This window comes from Peromyscus californicus, unplaced genomic scaffold, assembly GCF_007827085.1.
Source record: "Peromyscus californicus insignis strain IS unplaced genomic scaffold, ASM782708v3 Scaffold_14__1_contigs__length_90479793_seg_2, whole genome shotgun sequence".
Taxonomy (NCBI): Eukaryota; Metazoa; Chordata; class Mammalia; order Rodentia; family Cricetidae; genus Peromyscus; species Peromyscus californicus.
Genome location: NW_026294436.1, coordinates 45,435,204 through 45,457,360, shown reverse-complemented (window position 1 = coordinate 45,457,360; position 22,157 = coordinate 45,435,204). Strand labels below are relative to the sequence as shown.

The 22,157-nt window shown below is 45.9% G+C and overlaps 1 protein-coding gene across 3 annotated transcripts in view; it reads right to left on the bottom strand.

Annotated features, from left to right (window-relative positions):
- Kiaa0040 (KIAA0040 ortholog) overlaps positions 1 to 19,819 on the bottom strand; it is a 32,832-nt gene extending 13,013 nt beyond the window's left edge. For 2 of the 3 annotated variants that reach the window (XM_052737339.1, XM_052737338.1), the window contains exons 1-2: positions 19,487 to 19,819; positions 5,897 to 5,966 (exon numbers count right to left, since the gene is read on the bottom strand). The gene's annotated coding sequence lies outside the window, so the exon portion shown is untranslated. The remainder of the gene's footprint in view (positions 1 to 5,896; positions 5,967 to 19,486) is intronic. The other variant, XM_052737340.1, reaches the window with a different exon arrangement.
- Positions 19,820 to 22,157: the final 2,338 nt, after the last annotated feature.

Below are 22,157 nucleotides of genomic sequence, written 5' to 3'. Positions count from 1 at the left end.
TGATACGAATACTTTATAACACTCAGGTCTTAGCACAGAAGAATTTCAAATTTCCTGCAATGGTACCTCCACAAGGGGCTTCTCCTGCCATCCTGTCTCGTCATCTTTGCAGTATGACTCACTTTGAAATACTTCATTCACTCTGATTCCTCCCTCCTCCTCCTCCTCCTCCTCTTCCTCCTCCTCCTCCTCCTCCTCCTCCTCCTCCTCCTCCTCTTCTTCTTTGTCTTCTTCCCCCTTCCCCTCTCTCTTTCTCCCCTTTTCTCTTCTCTTCCCTAACCACACGATTTCCTGCTCATGGAGACATACATGTTTAAAGCCTGTCTTTCTCCTCTGGAATACAAGCCACATGAGAACAGGGCCTTTGGTCTGGCTTTTCCCTTTGAATGTCCAGATTTGGGCAGGGAGCTCTATGAATGAACAAAGTTCACCCAGGGGTTCTGAAAAAGAAAGTGAGAGCCCTCCTGGACATGAGTCAATCATTCAGATCACCGGGAGAGAGAACAGAATGGAGGGTAGAAAAGGGGAGCGCTGATCATAACTGAACTTTCAGGATAATTGCCCATCCATCTAGCACTGTCCAGTCAGGTCCTCCAGCCACAGAATTCACTGGAGAGGGAAATAATGACCATGAAAATCCCATTATCAGGAAAGCAGTTGGGAGTGGTGTATGTCTTTATCAGCTTCTAAATAATCACCTACCTTCCCGGTGCTCAGTTACAAAGAGCCCATTGTAGCCGGGACTTCTAGATAACAAGGGGCCCTTCCTAATTACTATATGCTCTATTTCAGGTCCAGCAGAAAAGAAAATTAAAAAGCTCTATTTCACTTTGGGTTCAAATGAGTCAATCTCTCAATCAATCAAGTATTAATTAAGCCATGCTAGGACATACAGGGAGAGTCAGAGATACAGCCTCTTCTTAAAAATGATACCAGGGAAATAATTAGCAAATGACTTAGGAACAAAGGAAAGAGTTTAAAATGGGCTTTATTTTGACTTTCTTTGATTTTCTATTATGAAAAACACAGAAGGTCTGGAGTCTCCAATTCCTCTATTCGTCTTTATTTCTCACTGTCCTTTTTCCTTCCCCCTCTTTTCTCACCTTTGCCAGAGACCCCAAGAACAGCTCATTCCACTTGGTCTGCTCTCAGGAACACTCTCTGGCAAGCATGGCTCTCTCTGATTCCTTGAGACATCCGGCTGTGCTCACGTGAGCACAGCATCTCCAGCCCATAACAAGTCAGCAACTTCCTCAGATTTACCCCCCAGAGACTGTAAGGAAGATGTTTCCTAACCTTTCTTCTCATAAGCCAGAAATATGTAGCCAAGGACTTTGTCCCTTCTGCCCACATGGTAGAGGGTCTGGGAGCATTCACACCCATGCTTTGCGATCAGCTTTTCCCTCTGGCTTGCAGGGTGGGGCATTTATGTATTGTGCTGCAGCACTTGGCCCTGAGTCTGACACAGAGCCTGGTGGAATGTGGACTGACGTCTTCTGAGTGACTGACTAACCAGAGAACACATTTCTAGGTGAAAGGAGTCAGAGTGTGTGCAAAGCACGTACTGCCCTTCACACGGCGGGTGCCTTAACATTGCCTTGAAGAGTGCAAAGCATCATAGTATTCTAAAACATCCTTTTAGTAACAAATCATTTCATTCTGATCCCTGCTTGATCAGTTTTTAACTGACTTACTTTAGCGGGTGCATTGACTGGCTCCCAGGAAATGAGGGCAGCTACAGTTGGCTCTTTCTCTCTGCTAATTTGTTGCCTTTCGTGACTCTGTACCTACTCAGTCCTCCTTCCCCCCAGGATTGAATTTCTAGGGGGTTTGTTTTGTACATCACTATCAGCCGTTCTCTTCTTAGTTTCAGCTAGAATATTCCCTTGTTTTCATTTGTCCTGGCTTCTGACTTAGATACTTCAGAAGGCCAGAGCACAGGCAAAGGTCCTAGCACCTTCCACAAGAACAGGAGATCTGTTGACTCAAAGGCCACCATTTGTTGAGGTCTTGCTAAGTGCACAAATCTCTCCTCTGTCTGTGTGTGTATGTGTGTGTGTGTGTGTGTGTGTGTGTGTGTGTGTGTGTGTATGTGTGTGTGTGTGTGTGTGTGTGTGTGTGTGTGTGTGTGTGTGTGTGTGTGTGATCAAGCCTTTATATCAAGGTTGAATTAAACAACTCAATGTAATCTTTTTTTTTTTTATCTTTACTGAGGAAACTGAGGCCATCAGAGATTTAAAAAATTCTGTCCAAGGCCGTGGAGCTGCCAAAGGGCAAAATGAGGTTTTGATCTAATCCCAGTGGAACACAGAGGTTCTGCTGTAGCTTCTCTGGTATGTGATCTCTGTTCTCAGAAGACCTTTCTGTTAGGACGATGGTTTCTCACCCAGTAATCCCCTACAGCAGGTGAGAATTTCCACATGTGCCACATCCTATGGAAATACCCCGATGATATTTAGATTGTGATTTTAAAGGGCTCATACTTTCAACATTTAGTTTTATTTATGTAGATGTGTATCCACTTGCTTGTGTGCTACATGCATGCAGTGCCCATAGAGGCCAGAAGAGGGCATCAGATCCCTTGGAATAGGAGTCACAGGTGTTTGTGAGCCCCGTGATATAAGTGCTAGGAACTGAACTTAGGTTCTCTGAAAGAGAAGCGAGTGCTCTTAACCACTGCATCATCTCTCTATAACTGCACATCAGCAGGGGGAGCCTGGATTCGAGCCAGGGACCTCTTGATCTGCTGTCTAATGCTCTATCCTTGAGCTATACCTCCTGATGGGGCTCAGGTTTTAACAAGCCCACACATGGCAAGAGGGAAGCGCAACCCAACACCCTGTCAGAAGGCAATGGGCCTCCAAGGCATGAGCCTTCATGATGGGTACAATGCCCACTTGTATTCCAGGAGTTATACCCAACACACCCATGCTTTATTATGATGATGACTAATCCCTTTTCCTTTTCACTTACATAAAATCCTCAGTTTTTAGCTAATCCTAATATTGAGCTGTACTAACATCCCATGAATGCATAGTCTGTGGAGCTTTAAAAGGGCCAGAGTTCTCTCTGATCCCTGTTTCATCTAGTCCTGTTCACTACCTGGTCCCTGGAGGCGTTTAAAGCTTGCAACCTGAATTACAAAATTCCTGGTGTGCTACCACCATCTGTGTAGAGAGAGCTACCCAGCAACAGGGAAAGCAGAAATGAGGACAAAGGGCCAGCCTGTCTGAGCAGCAGTCACCTCCTTGTTGACCGAGCTTCGTCTCTGGTTAACGCGAGGAATGATAAAGATGACGATTGATTGTGGAGGAGCTAGAACATATGCAGATATCCCTGGGCTCAGTGCAAAATGCTGGGAGGGGGTGAGGTGCAAAGAATGTTAAGCTAGGGGTCAGAGGAACCAGGTCTAGTTCAAGGTCAGTTGCCTTCCAGGTCTTTGACCTTGGACAGCATCATTTAAACTTTCTGAGTCCTTTCCTTGTCTGAGAAATGAAGTTATTTCCTGCCCTGGCTCTCCCTCATGAAGAACAGACAAGACATGTGAAAGAACACCGAGGAGGGGGAAAAATCACAATCGAAATGCCAGGGAGTGGCGTTTTAAGGAAGAACACAAAAATGACCGCATTAAACCTAGAATCGGAACCCTGAGCTTTTCTTCCCAGGGCAGTGCTCCACCCACCCACACCACTCCTCCCCCCCCCCCCCCCCCAGGTCATCAGGAGCTGGGTTTCCAAGGCCGAGGGTCCACGAATGCACACGGACACCACTCACACTCTGTACATCCCATCCGATCACATCCCGGTCTTAGTCCTCACCAAGTCTGTAGCCATGGGTATGGTTAAGGACCACAGTTACTCAGCCCTCATCTTCACTCTTTACAAGTGTCTGGTGAAAGTCTGGAGCCAGTTTTTGTGGGTGTGGTAAAGCAGCTAGGTGAGGTTTTATTTTTGGAAGGCTCAGGCCTCTGAGGTCATCTGCGAGTTAGGAGTGGCTAGGGCGGGGTGGCACCATTTCTGTTCCGTAAATAAAGGGGGAGTTCAGCTCCTGGGGGACTCCAGCCACTGCTGCTTAAGTCTTCCAACTCATGTCCTTTAGGAGGGAGAGGGTTTTTTTTTTTTTTTTTTTTCAAGAGGACAACCAACCACTTATGTGATTCAAGGGCTCCTACACAGGTGGCGATTAAAAAATAGACCTTAAATTAAAAGTTACATTTTTTTTTTTTTAATACCGGAAAAGGGTATTTAGAGTTCTACGAATTGCAGCACTAACAGAATGGCGGATTTATTTCTCTTTCTCAGTGGTGACGGGGGAAGGCTTTACAGGCTGGGAACTAATGGTGTGGCAAAAATATACAATTATGCGACTTGAAAGCAGTACAGATAGGTTCTATTTTCCTTTCCATTTCCCCCTTCATTTAATGTTAACAGAAGTTCAAGGCAATTAAGAGTCAAATACTACCTTCTTACAGGGTTAAGGTTTAAAATGCCCATGCCAAATCGGGGAAGTGAGCAGAAATATCGTCCTTTCCATAATACCTCACCCTTGTGGAATGTATAGCATGGTGTGATGATTCCGAGTCACCAGGCTTTGGATCACAGCTTCCTTTGTCCCAGAGGGTGAACAGTGTGGGGGATGAACCCTTACCTGCCCTCTGCATGGGTGTAAATCTGTATCTCTAAGAGTGCTTGGAGACCTTTCTCTTTTGATCATTTGGATAAATAACAGTTGATAGATGCACAGGACATATATTAGTGAGCTAAGATATTGAGTACAACCAAGTGCCAGGCAAATAGCATCTTTTTGCTCTACCGTTCTAGTGCTCTTTCTCCCAGATATATGCCATTTCTTTAGTCTTGGATGCAGCTGTCTCTTTGTTAACTCTACCAGCTTCACCCCTTCCCTTCACCCCCTGCCTTCACCCCTTCCCTTCACCCCTTCCTTTCACTCCCCTTTACCCCTTCCCTTCATCCCTTCCCTTTACCCCCTCCCTTCATCCCTTCCCTTCATCCCTTCCCTTCACCCCCTCCCTTCACCCCTTCCCTGATCTAGTCTGTGTACCAAACATGTGCCTCCTCATGTCTGAAAAGCCTTTTCCAAAGGAAAACAGTTACAGAAGTCCTCCTTCACCCAAGGTTCCACTTTCTGCAGTTCTAATATCCTGCCATCAAAAAACATTCCTGAGAAAACTCCAGAAACACCCAACTTACAAGTCTTAAGCTGTGCACCGTTCTGAGGATTGTCATGACATCCTGGCCAGTGTGTACAGCTCAGAACATGAATCACTCATTTGCACCGTCTCCACACTGTATACACTACCCACCTGGTACTCCCTTAGTAGCTGCTTGAGTTATGAATTTGTATACGAAGGTATGGCAGTGCTATGTTCAAATAATTTTCACTTAATAACGACTCATATAAGAAGGGTACTGATGTTGGCAACCATGACTCATATAAGAAGGGTACTGATGTTGGCAATATTTATATGATTATATATATACATATTATAATATACTGAAATAGGTATATATCCTAATAGACTCAAATTCAAAATTAGATATTTACCTCACCTGGATTAGCTAGGTAACATGTACATATAATGTATATATATATAAATCTTTTTAGTAAATTATATATAAAATAGTAAAATTGCAGTATATATTGCCAATAATACATATATTAACCTATTTCAGTGTATTATGATCAATCTATTATTTTTACTGTAATGTTTTACCTAGGCTAATTAATAAACTAAAATTAATTGCAGGTATAGATGCACAGAAGAGAGATAAAAACATGCACACACACTTATTGTCCTCAGCTACAAAATCTAGCTGTGGGCAGTTGAAGAGCTGCAAACTCGTAGACAGAGGCATGATGAGCAGGTATGACTTACTCAGTATGTGTCTTGGGACAATCACTCAGTTGCTCTGGGCCCGTTTCTTTATCTCCAACATGGGGATAATCTAGAATACACAAAAAAACTTGTGTGTATGTATTGTTTAAACTGTTCCTGTAGAAGACAACTGGAGACACAGACTGGCTTTCCTCTTATCCATCCATGTTTCTAAGGAGAAACATTTGTACTCCCTAAAGACAGACAAACTATCAGCTGATGACGTGAGAACCTTCTCACAGGGTCCTCAGGTGAAGTAGGTGTGCATGTGATGCACACCTAGGCTTCTAGCAACTGTACATTCAGTCAGAATTGGTATCATTCTGGTGGATGAAGGCACATGACAAGCAACAGCAACAACAACAGCAACAGTCATTCCTTGGTTCTGCCCAGGGCCAGAACAGCCTAGAGTTCCTGGGAAATTTATTCCAGTGATAGGAGATCTCCCCAGTTTCTTCCAGAATGGAAAGGTAGTCAGTCATCACTCCGCCTAATTCCAGAGAAGTTCTTCCTGCCACGGTAGTGGAGCTGAGGCCTACTTGATGTCTAAAGGTGCTGGAAATTTGAGTCCTTAGGTGCACTCTGTTTTTTCAAGGACTAACAACAGCATGTCCACCCCATTGAGCAAGTTCAGACATGCACATTCCATCCATTTCCGAGAGGCGGTGGGGCTGCTCTGAGAGCAGCGGGAATACCTTCACTAGCGGCCGCCCTCTGGTTGTTCCGTGATGTCTGTGGGTTAGAGAATACTTAGGAGTCTCCCTTGACTGTTTACTGAGTCCCTGTAATAAAAATAATACTACAAGCACCACTCTTTACACTTAAAGAGGCTCATAGTGTGAATACATATTTGTATCAATGCAATATGCCATTTGAATTATTTCCTTGTAGATGCATGTGGATTTCATGTCAAGAAGTGTTAGCTAAGTATCTACTATGTGATTGGTATGTGCTAAAGGGCAGGAGGGGTAAGAGCGGTGACATGGTTTTTATCTTAAGGGAGTTGCCTTAGAACACCGCAAGTTCCTGTTTTGCTTAGCCAGAGGGCAGGTCAAGTCCTGCAGCCTCAGAAGCCTCAGGTTTCTTATCACTAGCAGCGAAGATAATAATAGCTTCACTCATCATCCAGCATTAATCCCAAAGCCCACAGTAATAGACGTGTGAATTCTTTGTAATTTGAAAATGCCCCGCAGAGTAGGTTTTGTTGTTCTGAGGCCGAGATCTGTATTCCAAGCTGGCCTCCAATTTATTACTTTGCTGAGGATGACCTTGAACTTCTGACCCTCCTGCCTCTACTCTACCCCACCACCCTTCTAAAACCTAGTTTTTTAATCTATTCATTTTTCTAAGCCTCATTTAAAACCTTGTTCTCTTGGGAAACGTCCTGGGACATATTAAAGATTCGGAGTCCCAGCTCTGTGCCCTTTACTGTCCCTGTATTCTGGCCACAGCCCATGCCAACATTAGGGTAATTTCTTATTCCATCATCCTTCCTCCTTTCCACATGGGATCTACTCCCAACATGGGATTGCCCATTCTTGACCTTCCTGAGTGCTGGGATTACAGGTGTGTGCCATCATGCCAGGTTTTATCCTTTCAGGGAATCGAACCTAAGGCTTTATGGATGCTAGGCAGTCACTCTACTCATTGGACTACATCTTCAGTTCTCCCAAAGTAGTATCCAAATGCTAAACTAAGAGCCAGCAAGTGCCTCGATGTGAGTTCTGTCAGACTAGAGAGGTAAATAGGGGCTCTAAGGTGGGGTGGCAAGAGGAGGCAAGGCTGTGCTGGCCTGTGTTTGAATTTAGTCTACATGAGGGTCGGACAAGCTAATGGGGAAAGGGGTCTTTGGAGTGAATTAAGACTGCATGGGAAAGACTTCAGAGGATGGGGGGCAGCATGCCTAGTCTGAGTATGAGTTGGCAAGGAGGACGCATTCTGAGGACGTACGAGAAGAGAATCGACACTCGGGGGACTTGGAGTGCCTGATACAGGTTCAGTGCAATGAACCCCACAGAGGTTCCATAAGTTGTGGACCGAGACCTGATAACGCCAATGTTTCAGTGGTCAGACCTAATGTCCTTTCATTTAGGATTACCAGCTTTAAGCAACCACCCCTGGGGCCAATGGCAGTTTGTAGGCAGAGTATTCATGTATATTACAATTAAAAAATCTTAATTAATAGCATACTTTCTCCCTGAGACAAAAAGTCTGATTATGATCTGAAATGAAATATCTCCAAACAAATAAGAAAGAGGCGATTATTTATTGATCTCCTGATCCCTTGGGAAAGGAGGCGGGAGCAAGAATGCCTATGCACTCACTTCTCACCTTTGAACTGACACCAAGTGGGCCTGGCTTTATTTATGATTGAATTGAGTACTGTTACGACCTCACATTTACAACTTCTAGATTTGGGGGTGGTAGGGGAGAGGGTCTCATCATGTAGCCCAGGCTGGCCTCAAACTGGAGCTCCTCTAGCCTCAGCCTCCTTAGTGCTAGAATTATAGGCCTACACTATTACATCCAGCTCAGGGGTTTGTTAATGGACTCTAAATATGTTTCCATTGATGCAGAAAAGGGAGGGATCACTTGCCCTGTTTCATAGGCGGATAAAGAATAAGGATTTGTTCAGAGTTACAAGGCTGTTGTATTGCCACGGGAAGACAGGTTGTAGTTTTTGTGTCCCTGGGTGATGCACTCCTCCCTATGATACTAACTCCTGAAAAGCTATAACAAGGGCACCAAGCAGCGGCCACCAACCACTTTGGAAGTTTATGAAGCCTTCTCTTTCTCACACTCTGAGACCCATGGTTCCTCTCCTCTTTGGAGGCCTACACAAGCTTCTCTAAGTGTACCCCATCATTGTTCCCAACACCATGGAGTTTCTTAGTCTACTCATCTTCTAGACCTCAGTTAAAACCTTGTACCTCTTGGGAACACTTCCTGGGTCATGGTAAAGGTCAGAGTCCCGGCTCTGTGCCCCCTCACTGTGTCAATATTCTTACCATGGCCCATGGCAGCATTAGGGTAATTTCATATTCCACCATCCTCCCTCCTTTCTACATGGGATCTACTCTCATCATGGGATCCCCAATATCTGAGACCTATTTTGTTCCTGAGAAACATTTACCAAGTTAATGAATGGACATCTTTTCTAGATGAGAAAAGTTATTGAAATTAAGGCTTATTAAATAAAAGGCTTATTGAAATTAAATGACTTGTCCAAGGTCTCACAGCTATCAAAGAGGCCATGGCAAAACTTTCTACCTGTGAATACCCAGCATTCTTGCCCAGGCACACTGGGTTCTATATGTCTAGGTTCTGTGTGTCTAGGTTCACATACAGCACTGTAGTCAAAGAAAAGATACTTAGAAAAAGTGCACGAATTAGAATTTCAGTACTCCTCATCTGGAGAACTCTTTTAGCCCGGCCACTGCTCAGATGCCGATGTTTCTGGGATTCCCAGAGTAGGCACACTCTGCAGGCCAAGGTGATTGGCCTCAGCAGACACTGGCTCTTTCGTGGGACACCGTATGGAATTTTAAGATGGCGTTCCCTGAAAGTGGCTCTCCCATGTTGTTGGAAAGCCCTGCCTGCTCATGTTTTTGACATATCTATGCTCTTGGACTGATGACATGTCACATAGTGACACCAACTGTCACACAAGCTGAGTCCAGGATATGTGTGTGTGTGTGTGTGTGTGTGTGTATGTGTGTGTGTGCAGTATCTCACTACCCCATTGCTATTACTACAGAAAGTGTCTGTGTTAGTTCTATTCTTCCCAGAGGGACTCTCTTTGCTGTCTTCTACTCTCCGTCATTGAGCCTGGGTTGTTGACATCACTGAGGCTGAGAAAACCAAGAGCTCCCATTTCCGCTCCCTGCAGTACAGCAGTTTGCCTCAGTTTCATCTTGCTACCCACTATATACACGAAGGACATCTCTCTTTTCTAAGACGTCCCCCAAAAATGCTGCACAATGAAAAATAAACACTCTCCCAGCTCCCTGGGTAAAAGATTCAAAACTGAACTGAAGACAGGCTATGTTTAGAAATTTGTTTCTTTTTGGGGAACCGGGTGAGCACAGGGGAGCACCATAAGGCAGGATTAGTTATGTGTCCCAAAGGGAATCCAAACAAATGGTTATGAGAGCAGCAAGGCAGGCTGAGTTCATCTCTGTGAGGAATGTTTGGAAGGATCCAGGCAGGCGAGCTTTGAGTGGGCATGTAAGACAAGGCAGGATGGTGGGAAAGAACCTGAATGCAGCTTGGTAAAGAAGAGAGGTGGCCCCGAGGAAGAATCCAATTAAGGTGGCTCAGGCTCCGGCTCAGATCTGGAGGTTTCCAACCTCCCTGTTACTATGACAATACTCAACCAGCTTCCTCCTCTGACCCTCCCTCTTCCTGGACCTTTCTCCAGCTGCTTTAAATGCTAGGGCATTCCAGGGAGCAGCCTAGCACATGGCAGGGATTCCTCAGGGCTGTGGCCTATGGAGGAGACTATTGGGAAACTTTCTTTTCACACGTATTTCATGAGGTATTATGACTTGAAAGTCCAGGGATGAGGAGTCACTGCTGACACACCAGGCCTGAAAACCTTCAAGTATTTTTCGTGTTTCATCAAGGACGGAGACTGTATGAAAGCTTGAGTGACCACTGGTGGTTTTCCTGTCTCCTCCCATCCCCCACTCCAACCATGCTTTAGCTCTTTGCACATCTTTATATTAGATGTAATCTTGATTTCAGAGCTGTCATGAGGCCTTGGGCAACTGGAGCTGGTTGGGTTCAAAGGGATTCTCATTCTCTTTCTCTACACACACACACACACACACACACACACACACACACACACACACACTTCCATACTCCCATACCCCCCACTGGGGGGGGAATAAACAGACACACAGACAGATAGATAGACAGACAGACACACTCACACTCACACACACAGAGAGACAGACAGACAGATAGACAGAGAGAGACAGACACACACAGAGACAGAGAGATGGGGGCATAGAGGGAGAGACAGAGGGAAAGGGGGAGAGAGAGAGAGAGAGAGAGAGAGAGAGAGAGAGAGAGAGAGAGAGAGAGAGAGAGAGAGAGAGCTTTGCGTAGCAACACCGCCCAATATTTAGAATAAGTTTGTGGAAACCAAATGAGGTTTTGGGTAATACCTAGACCAGTCTGTGGGTGAGAGCTGAGAGATGGGAAGTGTGTAAGATGGGTGTGCCTAGTGAAGGGGATTTCTGTGACCTCACTTCCAGCTCTCCAGTTAGCAGAGTGCCCTGTGTGTGAGCCTACATGGCCCAAGTTTCTCTTTCAGAGAGGACAGCTGGGGTCAGTTCTGCCTACCCCAACTCTGGTTATCTGAACATGGAACACCCATTGACACCCACCCCGCCCCAGCCATGTTTTTCAGCTACAAAAGGAAACTAAGGACAGATCTTCTGTTCTAGGATTGTTGTGACAATCAGATAAGTTAAATAATATACTGTAGTTAAAACAGTGCTGGTGAGGGTTAAATGTTCAGTGTTAGCTTTGCCCATCTGTTTCCCTGTAGGATTTGTTCTGTGATCTCTGCTGTGGTCCAGTGGCAGGGAGCTGGGGTCTACAGAAGGGATCACAGTGATGACTCCTGTGTGTGTCATGGAAAGATGGCTTTCATATTTCAGACCCAGGGAGGAATGTAAAACCGGAGCAAAGATTGACAACTTGTACAGCTCCCACCAGGTAGGGGTGAGATAAATACGATTTGATAGCTTGATTTTTCTTCTAGAATCTTGTATAACATAGGAACATGCTAGTTGAAATTCTCCTTGCCACCACATCACCTCCCTAACAATGCACAGAAGACAGCTGTGTTCCTTGTCAGGGTGCTGCTCTTGTCTCTTCCCTGCTCGATACTGGCTTATTTCAGTGCCTTTTCCTCTAGGCATCTCATGTCCAGTTTGGTACTAGCACAGGTAAGATGTTTATAAATGTGTTGTTGTTGATGAATGTATTGACTGATCCCTTAGAGTTTGGGGAGATGGAAAAAAAAACAACCAAAAACCAGAGTTCAGTGTGTCTCTGTGAGGACTTTACTGCCATTCACTGGGGCTAGGATACTCACATTTGACGCCAGCACCCTATCTATATACGAATCGCTGCAGGCCTCTGCAAGCCTAGGTCATGGGGTGAAAGAGAAGAGACTAGGGTCCAGGAGGAGCAGGAAAGCCTCCTTGGACTATGTGGAGCTCTCTGCTGTAGCCCAACGCAGCAGCTATGGCCAAGTAAACTGGTTAGCCATCTGGGGAGCTAGCCCAGCGGGAATAAGGAAGCTGGTGCCAGAAATTCCCGAAAGGCGCCGCCCTGACCTGGACAGTGAGTGAAAATATGGCAGCGGCAGGAGCAGAGATAGACAATCCCTAGGGAAGACGCTTCTCTCAGCTCTAGATGAAGAGGGGCCAGGCGATTGCAGGTGCCGGGGTGGCAGGTCCCTGAAGGCCCAGTCTGAGACTGGTTTGTGTTTTGTTTTTAAAATCCCCCACACCCTTTAGCAGTATCACACACAGGTGTGAAAGAAATGCTTATGCATTAAAAAAAAAATGCTACCCAAGCTATGTTGAGACAGCCTTTGCCGTCTGAAACAAGGACACCAGGCTTCCTAAGAGTTTTATCATTTTCCCTTTTTCAAGAGGAGCTGAGGATGAGCAGTCAAGAGAAAGTGACATTCCCAGTCTCACCAATCCTGGGAAAGATGGGTAAGACTTAATGTTATTATGGCTCACAGAGTATGATGGCGCATTTCTTTAATGCCGTAACTCCAGAGGCAGAGGCAGGTAGATCTAGGTGAGTCTGAGTCCAGCCTGGCCTACAGAGTGAGTTCTAGGAGATCCAGGGCTACACAGAGGAACCTTGTCCTAAACATCATGCCCCCACACTGTCCACAGGGTAGTGGGGAAGACAGGTTCTCACTATGCAGCTCTGGCAGGCTGGGAACTCACTAGGCAGATTAGGCTGGCTTTAAGCTTACAGAGAGGGATTCACCTGCCTCTGATTCCTAAATTCTAGGATTAAAGGTGTGTGCCACCAAGCCTGGTGAGACTTACTTCTGGGGGACACTCCAGACCTGCCAGAATTGTCTCCTGTACCTGCTGGCTGAGGTGCATGTGCCTGTGTAGCCATAAAATACGAGTCCAGACAATTCTGAAATTTCTAAAATGATGGGTTCTAATATCTCTGGTTAAAATTTAAGATCAAAGGCATTAAATAAGAGACCAGGCATTGACAGTTATGCCACATACTATGGCATACTTTGGAGCACGGTGAATTTCTAAGTATTGTAGATAAAAATGTGGAGAAAAGGAAAATACCTTGACAATTCTTGAACAAGTTAAACATAGAATTATCATAGGACCCAGCCAGTCTGCTCGCTGGCATACACCCCAAAGAGCTATAAACAGGTGTTCAAGGGAATCCTTGTATGTACATGTTGCCAACAGTATTATCCACAATAACTGAAAGGTGGAACCTCAAATGCCCATGAATGGATGGACAGATTAAACAAATGGTGCTATGTATATATAATGGAATAAGATTGGGATATAAATGAAATGGAGTACGAATAGAAGCCACAACACAGCTGAATCTGAAGAACATGTTAAGTGAAAAAAGCAGCCCCTAATAGTGTCATTGATAGGAGATTCCTGGAACAGGTCAGCTCACAGAGGTTAGATTATAGGTCAGTGGTTGACAGAGACCGAGAGCACGCAGGAACAGGGAGAACTGCTTAAGGTTTCATGTGGGGGCAGTAAAAATATTTTGGACCTAGATAGATGTGGTGGTTGATTGGTACTGACTGCCATTGAACTGCTCACTTTATAACAGTTCATTTTACATAATGTTCATTTCCTATCAATAAATGATACAGGAGATGACACAAAATTTCTTGAAAACAAATGATGGCGTAGCTATCATTTTTAATCACCTGAGAAGTGTAAAGTGTAAAAGATCTGTAAATTTATTCACCCATGCCAATATCGGAGGTTTAATGGCCACACACACCAGTGATGTTTTCCCCTCACTCTCGGGCCCCATCTTGAAGGAATACTATTTCTCAAAACACTAAACTCTTGTTCCTGGAAAATGTCAGCCAGGAACATCTGACCTTCCCTGTGCGGCGTGTGTCCTATGACTGTTCTCCTCCCTTGGCCCAGACAGTCTGAAAGAGAGGTATTCTTTCCATGGGAAAGTGGCGCCATCCATCCATGGAAATTAAAATCTCCAGCTCTTTCCTCAGAGGCCAGTGAAATAATCCTCGTGCCCAGAAGAATGCAGTCATTGCACGTCAGCTTGTGTGTTGTGCCACCCAGCGGGGCATCGCTTTCTTCCTGACCCAGAGAAGGCTTTGGTCCAAATACCCCACAGGGCAGAGTCTAACTTTTTAATTTGGAAGCCAGGAGATCTCTGAGCAGGCTGTGTCTAGGTGGGGTGGCAGGCTAATATGCCTGCTTTCCCAGTGAAGGCTTCATTTCTGGATGGTGGGGGTCACCCACGTGACCAGCCTGGAGGCTTTCATCTAGGCCACTCTGTGCTAAGCTGGCAACTCGTACTCAGCAGACTGCGGGCCTCAGGCAGTAGGTAATGTTTTAGGTTTAGGAGTGGAAAGTGGAGAGAGCAAAGGGCTGTGGGGGTGGGGGAAGAGGCGGGTGGGGGAGGTGCAAGCCAAAGCACCAGTCTGCAGGTCTAGATTTAAGAGTGATACATTCTCCATTCACTTTGAAATTTCTCCCTACTGTAGTGTTGAAGAACCAAAATATATTGTGATGTGTTCATTAGGCAATCTGGAGGCAGGAGGCAGTGAGGGCTGTCATCTTTGACGGCCTCAAAGTCTTAACAGGACTCCTGAAGAAACTGTTGAGAGGCTGGTATGCACACAGAAGCTCTGTGGAGCCCTGAAGAACAGACGAATATTTGTTTATTCTGGTTTCCATGGGAAGGTCACTTCGACTACAACTACTTCCTGTGTGGTTTCAGGCCGGTGTGTATGAGTAGCTGGCTGAAGCTTGCAGGTTACCACCAAGGCTCTGGGTGTCCGAGGACCGCAGGCAGAAAGGTATTGAAAGCCTGCACTTTGTCTTGCTCATGGATGAGTCAAAGATGAGGAACCAGAGGAAGCGGGAGACAGACTCAGTGTGTTACTTGGGTTGTGGAGAAAATAAGGATGCTTCTAACTCAGACCCCTGAGCTCTCTCATTCACAGTTGCCACTGTCACATGTCATTTAGGTTCATACACAGCATGCTCTTGTGACATTCTGCTCCATTGTACTAACACTGATGGAACTTTCCAGTTCCTGCTGCTTCTCTCCCTGCCTTCAGGCCTAGCCTCTATCCCATCTCTATACCCATGGCCCTAGACCTTTGCCCCGTTAGAGTAATTTGAAGATTGAAAGCTCTCTCATATGCAACTATCCTAGCAGAGTTGTTCAAATGTTTGTCTGTCTTCTGCCAACTTACTTTTATTAATAGCAAAAACAAAACCCCAAACAAAAAACTCTAAAAGGAATTGCTTATGGGCTTTCCTCAGTCTATTCGCCTTGAAATGAGGGTGTTTTTGAAGAGAAAATAAACTCAGCTGAAAAATACTGCACGGAGGGGCGGTTCCAGAGTTAAGAGTGAGGGCAAGCCTCGAGTGGGTTATAAGCACACTCCTTTCTTCAAGTTTAAGCCAAGAAATGTAGGAATGGTTATGGTTTCTTCCTTGTCTTAGAGAAACTCCAGGGGTAGCTTGCTTACAACAGTGGGAGCGAGTGCCTGGTCAGACAGGAGGACTGGGCCTCAACACTGTCATGGTCCCTTGAGACTGTCCCCTGACAAAGAAATCCCCTGTTTGTGTTCATTCCTTTTAAAACTCAGCCCCTCTTTCCATTCTCCACTGGACATCTACTCCACAGTCCCAGGTGATGATCTGTTCAGACAGCACTGGACAGTGTTGGGGAAAGGATGGACACCTAAGCTGCCTTGTGGCCCTAAGGATTGCCCTGCAGAGTCTGGTGTAGATTTCCCCTTGCTACTTAGAGAGGGAAAAAGTCTGTCTTGTCACTGTCCTTATCTCTCTCACTGAATGCATGACCAGTGTCATGTGGTGTGATTGTTTACCTGAAGGCTTTCTCATCAGACAAATGAGTTACACGGTGGTGTCTGGGGAGGAAGGGGAACTTCTTTCTGGTCTCTGAGCACATTCTAACCTCTGAGACTAGTTTCCATGGTTATTTGAGCAAACACTGAAAGGGCTTCAGTTACTTAAGGTACCCAGTATGTGGTCTTCCAGCTCAAACAGTGTTTGGGAACTCCTGAGGACAGTAAAGATTGAAGTTGCAGAAACAGAAGAGACAGGGATGGTTTGGATATTGTCATAAAAGATGAAGTCTAGCTGAGTCTCTTCAAGAGCTGGAGTTCGCCCCAGGAGCCACTCCAAGAAGATTCAGCCTTTATGTGTGATCTTTTCATTTTATGTCTGCCATCATTTGAGTACTGCATTTGTCCTTGTGTACAGACATCTGGGTGATACCAACCTTAGATGGAACTGGGTATCCCCGAAAAGAAAGCAGTGGTGCCTGGGTTCTGGTTCCTCTACAAACCGGCTGTATGACTATGGCACTCACTTCCCCTCTCTGAACCCCAGTTTGCTCATCTCTCAAGTGAAAGGGCAGGGCTGGTTCATCTCTAGAGGTTTTGTTTTTCCATTTGAAGTCTCTGACTCTACAGTTACTTCCTCTTCTTCATCAACAAACAGCCTCTGTTCACTTAAAAGTCTTGATGCTGGCACAATATTCAAACTCCACTATGCTGGAGTATGAGATACACATGAATCTTTTCAGGATACAGGCTTCCATGGTTGGGATGAGAGAAAGCCACGAATATACCTTAGTTATAACTGATGTCCAGATTTAGAACTACCACCTACTAAACTGGTACCTTCATGAGGATTAGAAAAAAAGAGTCACCTGTGGGTTGACTCAGATATAAGGCTGGTGGGTCAATGGCCTACCAGAATTCTGGCCACTTTTAGCCCCATGAGGTCTCAGAAGTTCTTATGCAGTGAACAACCTGTATGCACACATATTACCAGAACATTTCTTCTTTGGGTTCTGGCCCTTTTGGTTGAGCCATAGAAAAGGAGAAGGATGAGGTGAGGCTAAACTAATGCACATTACTGATAAGATGGAGAGAGACTTTTGTCATTAGTGCCTTAAAATAGTACATGTGATTAAAAGAGCACCAAATCTAGTCCATGATGCTGCTGTGTCCTGCACCAACACACCCCATCTGGTTTAGGTAGCTTCAAGAGATAATAATGATAAGCCCTTACATTTTATAGAGCCTTAAAATTTATGTAGCACATTAAATGTACTTACTTTTTCAATTGGATTCTGATCCTAACCATTGCCCTGGTGAGTAATAATTATCTCTGTTTTAAATACAAAGGAAATGAAGCTGAGTGAGTCAAGGACTTGTTCAAGGGCAGTTGATAAGTGATCCAGTCAGGTACTGAACACACATCTGTCTAAAAATGCCCATGCAAGTTGCCTAAGATCTGGACCTGGGCACCGACATTCAGATCTAAAAGCAACTCTGCCAGGGTCTGGAATCAGTCTCATTGGCTTATTCTCTTCATTCTGATGAAGACAGGTCTCTCACACAGGTGAGGTGGCTATACATTCTGGAGCAGCGGTAGCAGATCGTACAACGTAGTATGGCTGGAAAAAGGCATCTCACTCTTGGCAGCATAGGATGTAATCCCCATTCCCTGCTGTTCCTCCACCTGCCATTGAGTTTGTGACAGCTTTTTCCTTTGCCCACAGTACCTCTTCCATGGGAAATGCTAGCCATTTTCAAGATCCTGCTCACACACTGCTTCTGGGGTGCTTACTTCCCAGGTGACCCCTGCTCATCCTTTGGATGGTTTCACCATTACTATTCATATGATGTACATAGTTCTGACTGTAGTTTGTTTCTCAGCACTGATTTGCCAGTCTGGGGCTCTTCAAAAGCAGAAACTATGTCATCACCTTAGATTCCAGAGCTCTGGCACATTGGCAAACACACAGTAGGTGCAGTAAAGCTCAGTGAATGGATGGGATGTCCTTCCTCTATGATAAAATCGATAAAGTAGCTTGCTGAGTGTTTATTATCTTCTTGATTTTGATCCTGAGGCTTTTGCCTCTTTTCATTCTATAGGCAGAATGATGACAATGAAGGCCAGAGAAACATTTGTTTTGTAATGGGCCTCTTCGCTAGAACTGTGTTATGAGTAAAGATGGGGAGGCAGAATTTCAGGAAAAGGGAGGCACTGGGCCAAGGGAAGGCCTATCAGACTAAGTGGTTGATAGATCTGAATTAGTTCAAAGGTAGGAGAGAGAACCTTGCAGAATTTTTCCACTTACACATAACTCTATAGAATATGAAGGTTTACTTAAAAAAATGACACTAAAAAACCCTACAAAACTCCAAACCAGAACACAGAGCTGTGCTTAATGTAGCAGTGCCTTTCAGTTGCAGGGTTCTTTAGGTGGCATTGGTAAACTTTGCAAAAAGGGTTTTAAGGACAAGATGCACCCATGTAGCTTTTAAGTCTTGTTCTTGGTCCCCAACAGGACTTCAGAATGAAGGTGACTTAAATGAGCTTTAGCTTCTTATGAATGCAGCACAGAGGCTTTGGAAGGCAGGCATTCTGGAGATGCTTAGGCGGTGCCTTCCTGTCTTTCCTCATTGAGCATGAGCAGACTGGGAAGAGCAGGCCCTCAGGTTCCCAGTGGCAGACTGCCTGGCGTTCTCTGTTAAATTAGGACAAGCACTCATCCCTGCTTCAGGTTCCCTTTAGTTAGGCAGGGCTGGTGTTCAACATCAGGGCTATCTATCCTATCTATCGGGCTATCATTTACTTAACTATTATTACACAAATCATTCCTACAAAGCCCTTTCAAAACGGAAAGGACCTGCTGTGTGCTCCGATCTACCTTCGCGGGTGGGAAGAAGATCAAGGACCATTTAGAGAGTTAGAGAAGTTCAGAAAAAATCTGTGTCACACAAATTCTCTGGAAACTCAGAATAGCACACAGGTCTCACTCCACCCCTTGGCTCCAGGCCGCGTTTTCAGTTTGGTCAGTTTCTTAGCCCCGCTGAAATTCTAGTTTCTCTTAGAGTGATTAAGAAAAATGCAAACCGGTATGATTTTAGGAGCATCTCAGATACTGACTTTGCCCGTGGAGACAGTGTTTATCTGCTCCTTTTCAAGAGGCTCCTACCCGCAGCTGGTGTCAACTGGAGTTGAGAACTCCACCCCAAACTCCAGAGGAGCCCATGTGGCAGGCCAGGAGCGGAAAAAAGTTGTAAGACCTCTAGGAGGAAAGTTAGCTAGAACGAAAGCAACCCGGCAAGAGGCTTCTTAGAAATAACCCTTTTTATCTCACTTCTTCTCTCTGGGGCTGATTTCACCCTTTTGCAGAAAGAAGTGAGTGGGAAGTCCCCTTCCACACCAGGGGCAGATGCCAAATGTATTCTGAAAGTAACAGCACAAAAGCACTATAGAAAGTTTTGAAACTCACCTTTGGGTCCGCTGTAGGGCTTCCCGCATGTGGGACTGCTGGGTCTGCTCGGGTGCTGTCTGGAGTGACTTGGGCACAAGGTCTCAGTCCCTCCTCCAACTCCTCCCCGCCACTGCCAGGTCCTGGGAGGGAGGTGGCGCTGCGGATCAGTGGGTGCCACCTGTGTGGTGTGTGGAGGAAAGCACCCCCTGTGTTCCCCGCTGAGGCTTCGCGGCACCCAGTCCTGCTCCTGAGGTCAGGAACTCAACTTCCTGAATCTGACTGGCTGACTCCGCCGCTCCCCAGCCCAGCCCACGCCTTAAACTAGGACGAGCACGCCACAGCCGCAGCCCAGTCCCCTTCCTCCGGGGCTCCCGGCCAGTGCCCCCCCAACCCCGCCCCGCTGTGACGTACTTTTGCCCCTCCGCCCCGAGCACGCCTCCTTCAGGACTCCGCCAAGCTCTGCTTGACCTGACAGAGTCAGCTTTACTCACAGATGCCCTAGTGTTCCCTGAGACATGGGGTGTGAACAAACTCCCTATCCTGGTAAAGGGAAAACAACAGCCCGGTGCTGCACCTAAGGTGACCACCGTCTAGGAAAGGGGATGGAGTGTCTTAAGGGAGAGCAGGCTGCATTGTTTCATCCCCGTGTGTGTGTGTGTGTGTGTGTGTGTGTGTGTGTGTGTGTGTGTGTGTGTGTGTTCATTCCAAGGCATCGCCTGGAAAATCTTCGAAGACACTGAGGAAAAGTGATAGGAGCCACCTGAAACTGTTAGGAGCCCAGAAAGCGGGGACAACTAACTTCAAATAGTTCTCAGGAGTTCTCCCCTTTTATGACATTCATTCTTCGTGTGCTTATATTTAGATCTCTTGGGTCTAACTCCATAAAGGCTCTGATGATATAGAGCATATTTAATGTCTCCCAAATCTTGCAGAGGGAAGGTGGAAAGCGTCATGTATCCAGGAGCGTCCCCGGAATCCCCTTAGGAGATCTTGCCATCAGAGGTGGGATTCTGCCCATTGGGTTGTAGGTGCCAGGTGCAGAGAGGCAGCCTGCTTTTCAGAGGCTGCACCTGAGCCATAGGGTCCCTTTGGCCTTGCGTGGCTGAATTAAAATGACTGGTAAAACCAGCTGTCACAACCGAGAAACAAGAGTGTTCTTCCTGTTTACTTAAGAGAAGCCAGCTGGCCCTGGGTCAACCGGACAAAGAGAAGGCCCTGCACTCGTCCAGAAAAGCCAAGAATAGTTAGGTGATGGTGGTGGTGGGGTCTTTTAAAGGCACATTAATTAGATTAATTAGAGATCTTCCCAGAAATCCTGGCAGAGAGAACTTGACCTAGATCTGCTGTTGTTTGTTTGAAACCAAGTCTCACTATATAGCCCTGGCTGGCCTAGAACTCACCCCATAGACCAGGCTGGCCTCACGTTCCAGTTTGGCCTCACAAAGTTATGCCCAGCTATGCCTCCTGAGTATTGGAATTAAAGATGTGTCCCATCATGCCCTGCATCCATCTAGATTTGAATAAGAAGAGGAAGAGTGGTCCCAGAGATCTGGGGTCCAGGAATTAGTCTGGTTGAGTGGGTGGGGAGAGGAAGGTCAGGTTGTGAAAGAAGACAGGGTTCTTAGCAGGACACAGCCATACACAGACTCTACCAACAGCTGGGGTGTGTGTGGGTGTGTGTGGGGATCCCTAGATTGAGGGCTTCCCTGGTATGTCACATCTGAAGTCCCGGTCTGGAGTCCAGTGGAGCCGGGGGCTAGAGGAAGACAGACTTGGGGAATGACAGGAAATCTTAGGCGCAAACCTGGTGATTGGAGACTGAGTTTCTCCCACGACCTACAGCTTTAAACAGTCTATCATTCTGCTGACACCTCCCTTTGACCCTCCCTTTGAGGATGGTAAGTCACTTTCTTCCCCCAGGTCACAGCTAATGTCCCCATCATCAGGAGAAGGAATGCTTCTGCGGATTGGGCTGATGTGAAAGTGTGCGTTGACACCTACTGGTCGGGGGAAGACTGGGGAAAATACTTCCCTGAACAGCTTTATTGACGGGTTCAGGCTGAGGTGACAGTCACATTGCCTTTCAGGAAAACAAAAGCAGCGTCACAGAGACATGGAATGAAGGAACTAGGGGAGGCAGCTCAGTGTTTTTTGAGTACAACTGTTAGATGTGGAAGACAAACCAGATGCTTAACTATAGGGTGGCATCTCAATGCTGTCTTAGTTCCCAGGGAGACACATCTAGTAAAAGGACAATTTGGGGACCTGATAGATGGCAAGATGGCAGCTGTGCTGTCACTGAATTGTCAAGTCTACAGGGTCTGTTGTGGTTCAGACACCACGAGGAAGATACATCTATGGCATGAGCAAAGGAGTGAACATCGGACCAGGGGGTTTTCATTCTGGATGGATGACGCATCCCTTAGGAAAAAGGAAGTCAGAGCATCCACCTACTGTTTCACCCCTCTGGCAGTGAACTCTCAACTCTTATATGAACTCATGAACGGCCCTAGGCAACCACAGTGCTGTTCCGGCTTTTAAAAATCCTCATTAGTTTTCTTGTCTTTTGGTGTAGATCTTTGAAGGTGGTCAAGAGGTTAGGGGGCTCCAATCGGAGCATTAAGACATCAAATTAAGAAAATAAAAGCCCCAAATAGCAGATCTGTGAACCAAGACTGGAAATTTAAAC